Source organism: Hordeum vulgare, chromosome 3H, assembly GCF_904849725.1.
Source record: "Hordeum vulgare subsp. vulgare chromosome 3H, MorexV3_pseudomolecules_assembly, whole genome shotgun sequence".
In the NCBI taxonomy this organism is placed as follows: Eukaryota; Viridiplantae; Streptophyta; class Magnoliopsida; order Poales; family Poaceae; genus Hordeum; species Hordeum vulgare.
The window spans coordinates 87,646,169-87,656,628 of record NC_058520.1 but is presented as its reverse complement, the minus strand read 5'-3'; positions in this window follow the sequence as shown (position 1 = coordinate 87,656,628).

The following is a 10,460-nucleotide window of genomic DNA, read 5'->3' as shown; positions in this document are numbered from 1 at the left end:
CTAACATAACTCTAATATCACCAAATCCATATCTCAAAACTTAATTATTAGGAATCAAACTTCTCTTACTAATCAATGCACTTGAATATGGAAGTTTTTATTATATCCTCTTTGGATGCCTATCATCTTTAGGACTACTTTCATAGCACAAGCCAATTACCAAGTTACTTAGAGAGAGCACTCTCAAAAAGATATAAGTGAAGATCAACAGTTTTTATTTCTTCAAAATATGACACCGCCGTGCTCTAAAAAGATTTAAGTGAAGCACTAGAGCAAAATTATCTAGCTCAAAAGACATAAGTGAAGCACATGCGAGCTAAATTGCCTAACTCAAAAGATATAAGTGAAGCTCAATGAGTATTCTAGCAAATTCACGATGAGTGCAGATCTCTCTCAAAAAGGTGTGCAGCAAGGATGATTGTGACACAACAAAAATAAAAGACTCCTATAATACACGACGCTCCAAGAAAAACACATATCATGTGGTGAATAAAAATATAGCTCCAAGTAACGTTACCGATGGATTGAAGATGAAAGATGGGATGCCTTCCCGGGGCATCCCCAAGCTTAGGCTTTTTGGTGTCCTTGAATTTGGCTTGGGATGCCTTGGGCATCCCCAAGATTGAGATCTTTCCACTCTTTATCCCATTGTCCATGAGAACATCACACAAAACTTGAAAACTTCACAACACAAAACTTAAACAGAAACTCGTGATATCATTAGCATAAGAAAACAAACTACCAACTCTTTAGGTACTCTAGTAAAGTTGATTTCTATTTAGATTGATGTTAGATTACCGTATTCTCACTTTTACATGGCTAGTACCCCTCTATACTATCCATAGTTTCATCAAAATAAGCAATCAACACAACAAAAACAGAATCTGTCAAAAACAGACTAGTCTATAGCAATCTGTATACTTCGTATACTTCTCTTATCTCAAAAATTCTGAAAAATTATGGCAATTAGGAAAATTGGCATATCAACCAGAAGAAAAAAATAATCAACTCAAAACCTCTTTCTGGATAGGAATTAAAAATAATTTCATGAGCACAAAGTTTCTATCGTTTTTAGCATGATCAAACAACCATCACGAAAACTAATCATAAATGTTTTACTTGGCACAAAAACAAAAAGAAACACACAAAACACAATAATAACAGAATTATGATGGTGTGGACACAACAAAACAGAAAGCAAAAAACAAAGATAAATTCATTGGGTTGCCTCCCAACAAGCGCTATTGTTTAACGCCCTTAGGTAGGCATTGATAATTCAATGATGCTCACATAAAAGATAGCAATCGGACACGAAGAGAGCATCATGAAACATGTGACAAAAATATATAAGTATAACATACTTCCAATGCATAGGCATTTTATAGGAAAACAAATTATCAATACAAGCAACAACTACCGTATGCAAGGAAGAAGAAAGAGACAATATCAATCTCAACATAACGAGAGGTAAAATAGTAACATGAAAGTTTCTACCACAATATTTTCCTCTCTCATAACAATTACATGTGGGATCATATTCAAATTCAACAATATAGCTATCACATAGGATATTCTTTTCATGATCCACATGCATGCAAAGTTGACGCTCTTCAAAAATAGTGGGATTATCATCAACTAAAGTCATGAATTCTCCAAACCCACTTTCAATATTATTACAAATATCATATTCATCATGAGGCTTAAACAAATTTTCAAGATCCTAAGAAAAATCATCACCCCGATCATGATCATTGCAACAAGTAGTGGACACCGCAAAACTAGCATTCCCAAGCTTAGGGTTTTGCCTATTTTTAGCATGATTGTCATTAATAGAATTTATAATGAAATTATTCCAATCATGCTTTTCATTCAAGGAGCCCTCGTGAATCACTTCATAAATTTCTTCATCACAATTTTCATATTCACGCATCTCAAGCAAAACTTCATAAAGATATTCAAGTGCACTCAACTCACTAGAAATTGGATCAACATAATTGGATCTCTTAAAGAGATTAGCAAGTGGATGAGGATCCATATCAATAGATTTTCAGCAAGCGAAGATGCAAGCATATTGAAGGCACATAACACACAAGCAAAGGAAAGGCAAACGAAAAAGGCAAATATTTTTGTAAAATTTTGTTTTTCAGAAGTGGGGGAGAGGAAAACGAGAGGCAAAAGGCAAAAAAAGTAAATGCAAGAGATGACTTTGCGATACTTACTTGGATAAGCTTCACTTAGAATAGTCCCCGGCGCCAGAAATTGACACGTTGAAGGGAGACTATTCTTGACTTGATACTCCCCGACAACGGCGCAAGAAATTCTTCTTGCTACCTCTTGAGCTTGCGTTGGTTATTCCCTTGAAGAGGAAAGGGTGATGTAGCACAGTAGCAGTAAGTATTTCCCTCAGTTTGAGAACCAAGGTATCAATCCAGTAGGAGTATCAAGACAAGTCTCCAAAGTTCCTGTGCAAAAACAAACAAACTTGCACCCAACGCTATAAAGGGGTTGTCAATCCCTTCACGATTAATTGCAAGGTGAGATTTGAAGGTGGAAAGTGCAACAAAGTAAAAGTGTAGAGCTGAAAATATGATGTGAAGTAGACCCGAGGGCCATAGTGTTCACCAAAGGCTTCTCTCATGATAGCAAGTATTACGGTGGGTGAACGAATTACTGTCGAGCAATTGATAGAACCGCGCAAAGTCATGACGATATCTAAGGCAATGATCATACATATAGGCATCACGTCCGGGACAAGTAGACCGATACTTTCTGCATCTACTACTATTACTCCACACATTGATCACTATCCAGCATGCATCTAGTGTATTGAGTTCATAACAAACAGAGTAACGCCTTAAGCAAGATGACATGATGTAGAGGGATAAATTTAGGCAATAGATATAAACCCCATATTTTTACCCTTGATGGCAACAACAGGATGCGTGCCTCGCTACCCCTTCTGTCACTGGGTGAGGAAAACGCACGGTAAGAACCCAAAACCAAGCACTTCTCCAATTGCAAGAATTATAGATCAAGTTGGGCAAACGAAACCCACAACTCGAAGAGAATTAGAAGGATACAAAATCATGCATATAAGAGATCACAGGAGACTCAAATAATATTCATAGATAATCTGATCATAAATCCACAATTCATAGGATCTCGACAAACACACCGCAAAAGAAGATTACATCGGATAGATCTCCGTGAAGATCATGGAGAACTTTGTATTGAAGATCGAAGAGAGAGAAGAAGCCATTTAGCTACTAGCTATGGACCCGAAGGTCTGTGGTGAACTACTCACGCATCATCGGAGAGGCAATGGTGTTGATGAAGAAGCCCTCCATGTCCGAATCCTCCCTCCGGCAGGGCACCAGAACGTGCCCGAGATGGGATCTTGCGGAGACAGAAGCTTGCGGCGGCGAAAAGTATTTTCGTGGCTCTCTCTGGCAGTTTTAGTTTTTTGGAGAATTTATAGGCGGAAGAAGTAGGGCAAAGGAGCCATGGGGGGCCCACAAGCCTTCTAGGTGCGGCCCCCAGGCCGCGCCTAGGGGGCTTGTGACCTCCCCCGAGGTCCTTTGTCTTGGTTCTCAAGTCCTCTGCGTATCTTTTGTTATGGAAAAAATCATTCCGCAGGTTTTATTTCGTTTGGACTCCGTTTAATATTCTCCTTTGAAAAAGGTCAAAAACACGAAAAAACAGAAACTGGCACTTGGCACTGAGTTAATAGGTTAGTCCCAAAAAAGATATAAAATAGCATATTCATGCATACAAAACATCCAAAGTTGACAAGCTAATAGCATGGAACCATCAAAAGTTATAGATACGTTGAAGACGTATCACTCCCTAACAAACTTATGGCAAGGTTTATATCAGGTCTGGTACACAGCATGGCATACATTAGAGAGCCCACGGCTGGAGCGTAGGGGACAATAATGATCTGCTCTCTATCTGTTGCCGTGGTCGGTGACTGAGTCTTACTCAATCTCGTACCTTGCAAAACAAGCAAGAACCCATTCTTCAAGTTTTCCATATTGAACTTCTTCGATATCTTTTGAAGATCTATGCTTTGTGAAAGACCTATGAGGCGTCTAGATCTATCTCTATAGATCTTGATGCCTATTATGTATGCAGCTTCTCCAAGGTCCTTCATTGAAAAACTCTTGTTCAAGTAGGCCTTTATGCTCTCCAATAGCTCTATATTATTCCCCATCAATAATATGTCATCCTCATAAAGTATGATAAAAGCTACAGAGCTCGCACTCACTTTCTTGTACAGGCAGGCTTCTCCATAAACCTGTATGAACCCAAACACTTTAATCACCTCATTAAAGCGAATGTTCCAACTCCGAGATGCTTGCACCAGCTCATAGATGGAGCGCTGGAGCTTGCATACCTTGTTAGCACTCTTAGGATCGACAAATCCTTCTGGTTGCATCATATACAACTCTTCCTTAAGATACCCGTTAAGGAACGCTGTTTTGACGTCCATTTGCCAAATTTCATAATCATGAAAAGCGGTAATTGCTAACATGATTCAGACTGACTTCAGCTTCGCTACGGGAGACAAAGTCTCATCGTAGTCAACTCCTTGAATTTGTCGAAAACCCTTTGCGACAAGTTGAGCTTTATAACGGTCACATTACCGTTTGCGTCAGTCTTGTTCTTGAAGATCCATTTGTTTTATATGGCTCACCAATCATCGGGCAAGTCTACCAATGTCCATACTTTGTCCTCATACATGGATCCTATCTTGGATTTCATGTCCTCAAGCCACTTGTTGGAATCTGGGCCTGCCATTGCTTCTTCATAATTCGAAGGTTCACCGTTGTCTAACAACATGATTTCCATCGTAGGGTTTCCGTACCACTCTGGTGTGGAACATACCCTTGTGGACCTTCGTGGTTCAGTAGCGAATTGATCCGAAGTTTCATGATCATCATCATTAACTTCCTCCTCATTTGGCGTAGGTGCCACATGAACATTTTCTCGCGCTGCGCTACTCTCCAGTTCGAGAGGAGGTACAATTACCTCATCAAGTTCTACTTTCCTCCCACTTACTTCTTTCGAGAGAAACTATTTCTCTAGAAAGGATCCGTTCTTGGCAACAAAGATTTTACCTTCGGATCTAAGATAGAAGGTATACCCAATAGTCTCCTTTGGCTATCCCATGAATACACATTTCTCCGCTTTGGGTTCGAGCTTTTCTGGTTGAAGTTTCTTCACATAAGCATAGCAGCCCCAAACTTTTAGAAACGACATCTTAGGTTTCTTGCCAAACCATAATTCATACGATGTCGTCTCAACGGATTTAGACGGTGCCCTATTTAAAGTGAATGTTGCAGTTTCCAATGTGTATCCCCAAAATGATAGCGGTAAGTCGGTAAGAGACATCATAGATCGCACCATATCTAATAAAGTGCGATTACGACGTTCAGATACTCCGTTACGTTGCGGTGTGCTAGGCGGCCTTAGTTGTGAAACAATTCCACGTTTCCTTAGGTGTGTGCAAAACTCGTGACTCAAATATTCTCCTCCACGATTAGATCGTAGACACTTTTTTTCTTGTCACGTTGATTCTCAACCTCACTCTGAAATTCTTTGAACTTTTCAAATGTTTCAGACTTGTGCTTCATCAAGTAGATATGTCCATACCTACTCAAATCATCGGTGAGAGTGAGAACATAACTATAGCCACCGTGAGCTTCAACGTTCATTGTACCACATACATCAGTATGTAATATTTCCAATAAGTCGGTTGCTCTCTCCATCACTCCTAAGAATGGAGTCCTAGTCATCTTGCCCATGAGGCATGGTTCGCATGTGTCAAATGATTCAAAGTCAAGAGACTCTAATAGTCCATCAGTATGGAGTTTCTTCATGCGCTTGACACCGATATGACCAAGGCGGCAGTGCCACAGTATGTGGGACTATCATTATCAACCTTACATATTTTGGTATTCACATTATGAATATGTGTAACATCACGATCGACATTCATCAACAATAAGCCATTCACCAGCGGAGCATGACCATAAAACATATCACTCATATAAATAGAATAACCATTATTCTCTGACTTAAATGAGTAGCCGTCTCGCATTAAGCAAGACCCTGATACAATGTTCATGCTCAAAGATGGTACTAAATAACAATTATTAAGGTTTAAAACTAATCCCGAAGGGAGATGTAGAGGCAGCGTGCCGACGGCGATCACATCGACCTTGGAGCCATTCCCGACGCGCATCGTCACCTCGTCCTTAGCCAGCCTCCGTTTATTCTGTAGTTCCTGCTTTGAGTTGCAAATGTGAGCAACAACACCGGTATCAAATACCCATGAGCTACTATGAGCGTTGGTAAGGTATACATCAATAACATGTATATCACATATACCTTTGACGTTGCCGGCCTTCTTATCCGCTAAGTACTTGGGGTAGTTCTGCTTCTAGTGACAGTTTCCCTTGCAATAGAAGCACTCAGTCTCAGGCTTGGGTCCATTCTTTGTCTTCTTCTCGGCAGCTGGCTTACCGGGCGTGGCAACGGCTTTGCCGTCTTTCTTGAAGTTCTTCTGACCCTTGCCCTCCTTGAAACTGGTGGTCTTGTTGACCATCAACACTTGATGCTCTTTCTTGATTTCTATTTCTGTAGATTTCAGCATCGAGGACAACTCGGGAATGGTCTTCTCCATCCCTTGCATGTTGTAGTTCAGCACAAAACCCTTGTAGCTTGGTGGGAGAGATTGGAGGATTTTGTCAATTACATCGTCATCCGGAAGTTCGACTCCAAGCCGAGTCAGACGACCGTGCAACCCAGACAGTCTGAGTATATGCTCACTAACATAATTGTTCTCCTCCATCTTGTAGCTAAAGAACTTATAGGAGACTTCATATCTCTCAACCCGGGCATGAGCTTGAAAAACTAGTTGCAGCTCCTGGAACATCTCATATGCTCCGTGTTGCTCAAAATGCCTTTGGAGCCCCGGTTCTAAACTGTATAGCATGCCACACCTAACCAGAGAGTAGTCATCACTCTGCGTTTGCCAGACGTTACATCTTGGGCTACCGCGGGAATAGGAGGGTCACCTAGCGGTGCATCAAGGACATAAGCCTTCTTGGATGCAATGAGGATGAGCTTCAAGTTGCGGACCCAGTCCACATAGTTGCTACCATCATCTTTCAGCTTGTTTTTCTCTAGGAACGCGTTGAAATTGAGGTTGACAGGTGCGTTGGCCATTGGATCTACAATATTTGTAAAGACAACTTTTAGACTAAGTTCATGATAATTAAGTTGATCTAATCAAATTATGTATGAACTCCCACTTAAATGGACATCCCTCTAGTCATCTAAGTGTTACATGATCCATGTCGACTAACCCGTGTCCGATCATCATGTGAGACGGACTAGTTGTCGATGGTGAGCATCTCCATGCTGATCGTATTCAACCATACGACTCATGTTTGACCTTTCGGTCTCTCATATTCGAGGCCATGTCTGTACATGCATGGCTCGTCGAGTCAACCTAAGTGTTTCACATGTGTAAATCTGGCTTACACCCGTTGTATGCGAATGTTAGAACCTATCACACCCGATCATCACGTGGTGCTTCGAGACAACGATCCTTCGCAACGGTGCACACTTAGGGGAATACATTCTCCAAATTTTATGAGGGATCATCTTATTATAGTGACATGAAATGGCTATTATCATCTTTGCTCCTTTGATCTCCATCTTCGGGCATCGCATGATCATCATCGTCACCGGCGTGACACCATGATATCCATCATCCTGATCTCCATCATTGTGTCTCCGTGAAGTTGTCATGGCAACTACTACTACTACTACTACTACTACTACTACTACTACTACTACTACTACTACTACTACTACTACTACTACTACTACTACTACTACTAGTACATCTAACCGTTAGCAATGAAGTAAAAGTAGTAAACACATGGCGTTGCATCTCATACAATAAATTTAGACAACTCCTATGGCTCCTGCCGGTTGTCATACTCATCGACATGCAAGTCGTCAATCCTATTACAAGGACATGATCATCTCATACATCACACATGTAACATCACATCCTTTGGCCATATCACATCACATGTCAAACCCTGCAAAAACAAGTTAGACGTCCTCTAATTTTTGTTGCAAGTTTTACGTGGCTGATTTGGGTTTCTAGCAAGAACGTCTTTTTACCTACATGACAGCCACGACGTTGATATGCCAAAGCTATTTACCATTTATAAGGACCCTTTTCATGAAATCCAATCCGACTAGAGTAGGAGAGACAGACACCCGCTAGCCACCTTATGCACCGTGTGCATGTCAGCCGGTGGAACCTGTCTCACGTAAGCGTACGTGTAAGGTCGGTCCGGGCCGCTTCATCCAACAACACCGCCAGAAAAGAATAAGACTAGTAGTGGCAAGAAATTGACAAAATCAGCGCCCACAACCTTTGTGTTCTACTCGTGCAAAGAATCTACGCATAGAAAACCTGGCTCGGATGCCACTGTTGGGTAACGTAGCAAAAATTCAAAATTTTCCTATGCCATACTTAGATCTTCCTATGGAGAAACCAGAAACGAGAGAGGGGTGAGAGCATCTTCATACCTTTGAAGATCGCTAAGCGGAAGCGTTGCTAGAACGCGGTTGATGGAGTCATACTCGTTGCGATTCAGATCGCGGTGTGATTCCGATCTAGTGCCGAACCACGGCACCTCCGCATTCAACACACGTGCAGCCCGGTGACGTCTCCCGCACCTTGATCCAGCAAGGAGGAGGGAGAGGTTGGGGAAGAGCTTCGGCAGCACGACGGTGTGGTGGCGATGGAGCGACGAGGTCTCCCGGCAGGGCTTCGCCAATCACCGTGGGAGAGGAGGGAGAGGAGAAGCAGGGCTCCACCGAGAGAGAGAGAAATTGCTTGTCTCCAATGGCCAAAACCCGCACTATATATAGGGGGAAGGGGAGGGTGGCGCACCCTTTAGCGTTCCCACCCCAAAGGGTGCGGCAGCCCTAGATGGGAGGTGAGGCCGACGGCCACGGGAGGAGAGGGGGGGGGGTGGCGCACCCCTAGGTGGGCCTTAGGCCCACCATTGCTAGGATTTACCCATTCCCTCTCTTGGGCACCTTGGGTTGGGTGTGGGGATTGCACCAGCCAACCCAGGCGCTGGTTCCGTCTCACACTTGGCCCATGTAGCCTCCCGGGGCTGGTGGCCCCTCCTGATGGGCCTCCGGAACCCTTCCGATGGTCTCGACACTTTGTCGGTGGTGCCCGAAACATTTCCGGCGTCCAAACCCATCCATCCTATATATAAATTTTTTACCTCTGGACCATTCCGGAGCTCCTTGTGACATCCAGGATCTCATCCGGGACTCCAAACTACCTTCGGTAACCTCGTACATCAATTCCCTATAACCCTAGCATCATCGAACCTTAAGTGTCTAGATCCTACGGGTTCGGGAGGCATGCAGACATGACCGAGACACCTCTCCGGTCAATAACCATCAGCGGGATCTGGATACCCATGGTGGCTCCCACATGTTCCACGATGATCTCATCGGATGAACCACGATGTCAAGGATTCAATCAATCCCGTATACAATTCCCTTTGTCTGTCGGTATAGAACTTGCCCGAGATTCAATCGTCGGTACCCCTATACCTTGTTCAATCTTGTTACTGGTAAGTCTCTTTACTCGTTCCGTAGCACATCATCCGGTGACTAACTCCTTAGTCACATTGAGCTCATTATGATGATGTTCTACCTAGTGGGCCCACAGATACCTCTCCGTCACACGGAGTGACAAATCCCGATCTCGATTCGTACCAACCCAATAGACACTTTCGGAGATACCCGCAGTGCACCTTTATAGTCACCCAGTTATGTTGTGACGTTTGATACACCCAAAGCATTCCTACGGTATCCGGGAGTTGCACAATCTCACGGTCGAAGGAAAAGATACTTGACACTATAAAATCTTTAGCATACGAACAACACGATCTAGTGTTATGCTTAGGATTGGGTCTTGTCCATCACATCATTCTCCCAATGATGTGATCCCGTTATCAATGACATCCAATGTCCATGATCCGGAAACCATGATCATCTATTGATCAACGAGCTAGCCAACGAGAGGCTTGCTAGGGACACATTGTGATCTATTTATTCACACATTATTACTGTTTCGTGTTAATACAATTATAGCGTGAACGATAGACGATTATCATGAACAAGGAAATATGATAATAACCATTTTATTATTGCCTCTAGGGCTTATTTCCAACACGGACGCCATGAGAGCAGGGTGCATCGTTGCAAGGCCTGACCCGAAGAGCCTTGCAGTGCCGGCCGACGAGACGCCCGAGGGCGCAAGGGCTAGAGGCAGGACAGCGGCGGCCGATCAGGCGGATGAGGAGGCGCTGGACGTCTGGATAGTCAGCGCGTGCCCCAGC